The sequence below is a fragment of the Pygoscelis adeliae genome, unplaced genomic scaffold (genome assembly GCF_000699105.1).
Source record: "Pygoscelis adeliae isolate BGI_AS28 unplaced genomic scaffold, ASM69910v1 Scaffold196, whole genome shotgun sequence".
NCBI lineage: Eukaryota > Metazoa > Chordata > Aves > Sphenisciformes > Spheniscidae > Pygoscelis > Pygoscelis adeliae.
In genome coordinates, this window is record NW_008824936.1 from 63266 (window position 1) to 70319 (window position 7054).

Consider the following 7054-nt stretch of genomic DNA (forward strand, 5'->3'; position numbering starts at 1 on the left):
TAAACATTGGAACAGGCTGCCCAGGGAAGGGGTTGAGTCCCCATCCCTGGAAGTATTTAAAAGACGTGTAGATGAGGCGCTTGGGGACATGGTGTTGGGTCGACGGTTGGACTCAATGATCTTAGAGGTCTTTTCCAACCTTAATGATTCTATGATTCTATGTTTCTAGAAGACTGCAACAGGAAAGTGCAGTATCTGTGAGGAAGTGGTTGCTCTCAGATATGGCTTTTCATTTTGATGGCTGACATTAAGTAATCTTGAGCACTCTAATCCTCTGAGCTGACTTTATAATGAATTAACATCCAAAAAGGATTACATGCTTAACTCCCATCAGGTGTCTGACTGAATTTAATTGTGAACTTGTAAACTTCAGAGAGAGCAACATTATAAAAGTCCTTTTATAATGTTAGCTTCTTTTAGATCTTCCCCTAAATTACTTAAGGATTTTGAACCCTTACATTACCTAGAACCTACATACCATCTTTTTTTCTCATCTTTTTTGTTCCTTAAAGCCTGCCATTCCTTTTCTAAATGTCATCTTGTACAGCTGCCAGCTATACAAACATAAGTGCAGAATAACTCTTATAACTGTTGCCTACTAAATTTATACTGAATTTAGATGATCCTGTCATTGAAACAACATCTGGGCTACTACATTCTTTTTTAGTTCTGCCAAACGGTTTAGAGCAACAGTGTGAATAGAGAATACTTTTCTGCTAGATATGCAGTAATCTATCTTTGTTGCTCTGCATGTGTAATTATGCAAATATCACATTTGGAAACTTATTACATTGATTATGGAAGAGAATACAGGTGATATAATGCTCTCACTAACTTAAATATACAAAAGACAATGGTGGAATTGAGAGTAGAATTTATGATGATAATGTTCCTACAGATTTCTAATCTTCTTAGGAATATACCAGTTAAGCAAAACATAACAAAATCAGCTGGAAGCATCTTCTACTTTTATTATAAGCTTCATCATTCCCTCCCACCTTACTTTTTCTGTCTTTTAGTATTCTTTAGCCATTTTGAGTTCAAATTATGAACAGTTTGAAAGAGGGGGCTGTCTCCTCCAGACTGGAAAATATCCCTATTTAGGATCTCCTAAAGCTTCTTAATAAGAAGTATAATTTAATATACAGCATTAAAAATTTCAGTTCCAGTACATTAATTAATCTGTTACAGAAATTAGAATATTTAAGAGTACTGCTCTCATCTCAGAGAGTAGCAGAGAAGCAGCTTCTAGAAATCTAGATCAATATTAAGCTACTCAAATCACACTTTTAAATTTGCAGAACAGTTAGTATTGGTAAAAATTTGTCCTCTTGTACAACAGGATGCAGCAAGCTGGATCACACTTCCAATGAAGTTATGATCTCAGCCACAACACTGGTGTAAATCTTTAGTGATTGCAGTAATTAACAAAAGACAATGTAGAGGACTCCACTATCTAAAATGTAGACTGTTAGGGGACTAAGAGGAAATTTAAATAACTGTTTAGCTTTAGAAATAGAAGTTTATTTGCTCTGCTCTGGATATGTAAGAATCATGGAATTGTAATTTTGTTCGGAAGGGTTGTCCAGAGGTCATCTAGTGCAACCTTTTGCTCTAAACAGGTCTATTTACATCAGGTTGCTCAGGGCTGTGTCTACTGCCTCTCCTCCTATTGCTGTGCACCCTCAAGAAGAGTCTGGCTCTGCCTTCACTGTATCCTCCAATTACATAGTTGTAGACAGAAGTGAACCCTCTCATTGCCTGAGCCTTCTCTTCTTCAAGATAAAAAGGCAGAACTCTCTCAATATTTCTTCACAGGTCACGTTCTCCAGCCCTCAACTGTCCCAGGTTGCACTTGTTCCAGTATGCCAACATTATACTTGTACTGGAGAACCCCAAGCTGGACGCTGTACTGCAGATCCACTTGCCTGGATTGGCTGGCTATGCTCTTGCCAATACAACCCAGGATGCTTTTGGGCTTCTTTGCTGCAAAGGCACACTGCTGTTTTGTGTTCAGCTTGTCTTCTGCTATGACCTCCAGATCCTTTTCTGCAGAGCGGCTTTCTACATAGTCAGACCCCAGCCTTTGAGTCTGGCAGTCCAGCAAATTTTCTATCCACTTCATTGATAACCAGCCTGTAGCTCATGGATGTGGTGATAAGAAGACTACGGGAGACTTTCGGAGGTCTTGCTAAAATCAAGTTATAAAACATCCACTGCCCTCCCTTTGCTCACAACACCAGTTGTTTCATCACAGAAGACAACGAAGTTGATCAGGCACGACTTTTCCATAATAAACCCATGCTGGCTGCTCTCAATCACCTTGTCTTTCACATGTTAAAAAACCCTTTAGAAGAGGATTTGCTCCATAGCCTTCCCAAAGACTGAGGTAAGGCTCCTTCTTGCTCTTCTTGAAGATGGGTGTGGCCTTTGCATCTTTCCGGTCAACAAGAACCTCTCCAATTGCTGTCACCTTTCAAAGATAGTAGAGGGTGGACTTGCAATGACACCGGCCAGCTCCTTCAGCACCCTTGGATGTATCCCATCTGGTACCTGGGACTTGCGCATGTCCAAGTGGGATAAGTGATACTGAACTCTTTTCTTCTACTACACTCTCCTTACCTTTCCTTTTGCTACTGATGCACACATCTTTCGTTTTGCTTTTCTCGTTTTCTCTTGGTAATTTCAGTTCCAGCTGACCTTTGGCTTTCCTGACTCTGTTCCTACATGTGCAGGCAATGTCTTCATACTGCTGCTTCCACCTTATGTCTCACCCACTTTTCTCCATCTGAGCTCAGACAGGAGCTTCATGTTCACCCGTGCTGGCCTTCTGTCACGCTTGCTTGCCTTCCTGCACACTGGAAAGGACCACTCCTCTGCTCTGAGGAGGCTGTCCTTGAAAATCAGCCAGCTCTCCTGCACCCCTTTGCCCCCTGAGGCAGTTTTCCATAGGATGCTGCCAAGCTGGTCCCTGAAGAGGCTAAAACTTGCTTTTCTGAAGTCCAGGATTATAATTCTGTTGTCAGTCTTGCTCACTTCCCTTAAACTCCACAGTCTCAGGGTCACTGCAGATCATATTCTAAGGATATTGTGATTGGAAATACTCATAATAAGATTAGCTGTTGCTGAGAGCTATAGCTGTGAAAGTATTACAGATAATGTAAATTAGTTTACTAAACAAATATTTCTTATAAAAATATTGAGAAAGATGACCTCCAGATGGCACAAGAAGGAAAGCTGTAATGGTTGTCCCGGTCTACATACTATATCAATTTAACATATAATGTTAATTTTACTCTCCTGAAATTGCACGAGCAAGCCAAATAACTAGAAACTGTGTTTAATGTCAAAATCTGCATCTAGATATGAGAAAGCAAGTAGTACTCAGGTTAAATTGTTTTGAGGTTAAGTTGTTTTAAGGGAGACAGTTCACAGATTAGGAGTTTACAAGGACGAGTAAAGATGCTACAAAGATATGGTCTTTCCCATGCTAGAAGATTAATTTTAGTTCTGAGTTTTAGAAATGAGTGTCTAGAATGGTGTAGGATAGTTGATCCTGGTTTGGACTATGGGGATGAAATACCCAATTTTTAAAACTGTTCTTATGATTGATGACTTGGCTTTAAAACCCCCTCTTTCCTAGCATACAATAGAAATGATTAGTTCTTCCTGGTTTTATCCACTCTTTCTGTTGTGTAATATATTAATGCATTTATCAGGATAAGTATTTTTTTAAATGCACATTGAAAACACCCTGCTCATATTGTTATGTGGTTTGTGTTATTTTCCTCTTGTGTCCCTATGCTTACCTTACCAATTTTATTCAATTTGTAGTTCCTGATTTGCATTCATTAACATTGTTATCTTTTCTGCCATTCATTGTGAGCTTTTAATTTGGCTGCACTTTTAATCCAGTGTGATTTTTTTTTTTCTAATCAAGTCTGATCTTTTCTTTGCATATCTTGTAAAAAAATCTTAAGTGATTTCTGTGTATGAAAGCATTTTCTTTCTTTTTTTCAGACGATGCTTGCTGAATTTGTGAAAGCACCAGTTCTTAAAATACCATGTCTGTGTATTTCAGCAAGAGACTTTTTTTTAATTTTTTGACTGAGTTTAAATCATGATCACTCATTTCTGAAATCTCACAAATTATCCTAAGGGAGGGAGTTTCTCCAAACCCTGTGAAAATAGAGAAGACAGTTTTCAATGTTTTACCTCTTGCTGAATGTCAGATGTGAGAGAGATACTGTGAATGTTTCAGCTATGAAAAAGTTCAGTCAGAGCTTGCATCATTTTATATGCTAGAGAACTCACCATGAGACATAAATCTATAGAAAACCACAGTTTTGGTCCTGCTGCTCCCAGAGTCACTTGTCAGTGCTGTGATGAATTCCTATTCTTAGTAAAGAAGGGTCTGGGATGTAGAATGCTACATCCAGTGAAAGGGAAATTTGAGATGAGATGATCTGTCTCTGTCGAAGAGTTCTGAGAATTTTATTCCAGAACTAACATTAACATTGATTAACAAGAGTTAACAGATTACTATTAATCATACTGAAGTTACTCGTGATAGCATATGCACTTTTTATGCATTACAGATAAATGTTAAAGCACAGTGTATTTCCTGACTTCCATCCTGCCTTGTTGGCTGCAAAGGACACCAGCAATTCTGAATTGCTCTAACTTTTTAACAGCACTGCAAGGTAAAATGGCATATGTGGTGAGGGAATCAGCTGGCCAAACAGCTGATACCTGCAGAGTTGATGAGATAGGTCAAGTCAAGTTTAAATTGACTCTAAATGTTAAGGCAGACTGAAATTTTCTTCCCTGCCGTATTTCAGATGCTGACTGCTCAAGCCTGAAGTTTTGATTCAAGCACAGATGTGGGCTGACAACTACTGTCTGTAGGAGGCCTTGTCTTTAGGAGGAGTATTATTATGCCTTCAAAGGGTACTGGTTATCCTCTGGATAAATTGCCAGAATTGCTTTCAAACCACTAGTTGAGGCCTAAACTCTTTCTGAATTTTCCAAAGAACATTAATGTTTATAAGCAAACTAAAATATTTCTCATATATATATTTTCCCAATTTTTTCCCCATGCTTTTATTCTCAAACTGTGACAAAATGTGCAGTTTGTGAATATAATATATATGGAATTTTATGTGCAAGTTTATGTAATTTATACTAAATGTAGAAATTGAATTTTATGAAATGCAAGACACATTTGAATGTACATTATCTCTTCCCTACCTTTGGAACTTTTAATATCCTTCATTTTGCTCTCAAACCTCAAGGTTAACGCTTCAGTAACCTTTCTCATAATCCAAAGAATTACTGTTGCTGCTGACATATGCATTCGTTCCATATCAAATCTTAAATGGAAGGGAAAAATTATCTTTCTTTTTGATATTTGCATACCATTTTCATCGCTTTCCCTAGTCAGTGATAGAACACAAAAGTAAAATTATACTGAATAAACCCTCCTTCTACAAAAAGTGGTATGAAATAATAATAATAAAAAAATATGATTTTTGCATGTAAAATTAGCTTAAGAAAAATAAGAAAGATCTAAAATGTTTTTTTTCCCCAGTGTGGAGTGAGGTGTAACTGCTTCTAAGTGTTATTTAAGCATGTGTTTAACATAATGTGTTTCATAGTATGTTTTAGTTTTGTATCTATCCAGTTAAGTTTAACGATGTATTAAATATCTTTATAAAAAAGACCTTTGTCTTTTAACTTCTGTGTTTTTTCCTCCTGTTCTTTCCTTTTTGTTATATTATCTACTTTTTACAAGGAATAACACAGATTCAAGCTAGATTTATTTATTTCTTTTTAAAATTATTATTCTGTGAGACATAAGAATGCTTTGGTAGAAGACTTTCTTTTTTTCCCCTCTTCCCTTTGAAGAAGGTATGGGGTTTTCTATTGATTTGTACCAATGTAATTATTTAGAAGGAAATTTGTTGAACTACTACCAAGTAACCTAAAGATAACAGTTGTAGTGCAGACAGGAATGAAGCATTGTCTCTTTTTCAGCTGGTTATAAAATTACTTTGGTTCTTTATAAAATTGATTTTGAAATTAGTTAAGAAGTAGAAATCTACCATGTATTTAAAGTACATAGTCTGGTCTGCTAAAAACATAACTAATTTTTATATTCTGTCATTGATTCTTGAAGCAAATATGCCTAAGGGGTAAAAGGTGAAAATTCTGTTTGATTTTGTTAATATTTTCAGTATAGCTTCATAAGTGATTGTGTTGCATTATTGTTTTACAGAAAGATTAATATACCAAATCCATTCCCCCCCTTATTTTCTAGCACAAGGTTGAGAACATAAAAAAAAAAAAGAAAAAAGTGCACTTTTTGCTAGGTAGGGCAGAATTTTGACATAGAGGAATTCTCACTGATAACTGCTACTTGCTGCTGATGACCAATATCATCGGTATTTCCTTTAGAGAACACGTACTTTACATGCATAAAACTGACAAAGCTCAGAGAAGAAAAATCACAGTAGAAAGAGTTTCTAATCTGGGAAGACTTTTTTTTTTTGTTATAAAAATAATACTAATAAACTCCATAGGGGGAAAAAAAGGTTTAGTACCTGTGTATATAATAACAATACTGAACGTCTCCAGAATGAGTAAAAAAAAAATTAAAAAAAAATCCCAGAGATGGGCTGAATGAATCCTCTCTGAGTTTAGACGTGATCATATGCTTCATTAAACAGAGGTTGTTATCAGCACAATGTTCAAAAGAATCATAGACTCATAGAATACCAGGTTGGAAGGGACCTCAAGGATCATCTGGTCCAACCTTTCTTGTCAAAAGCATGGTCTAGACAAGATGACCCAGCACCCTGTCCAGCCAAATCTTAAAAGTGTCCAATGTTGGGGAATCCACCACTCCCCCGGGGAGATTATTCCAATGGCTGATTGTTCTCATTATGAAAAATTTTCCTCTTGTGTCCAATCAGAATCTCCCCAGGAGTAACTTGTACCCATTACCCCTCGTCTTTTCCATGTGACTCCTTGTAAAAAGGGAGTCTCCATCTTC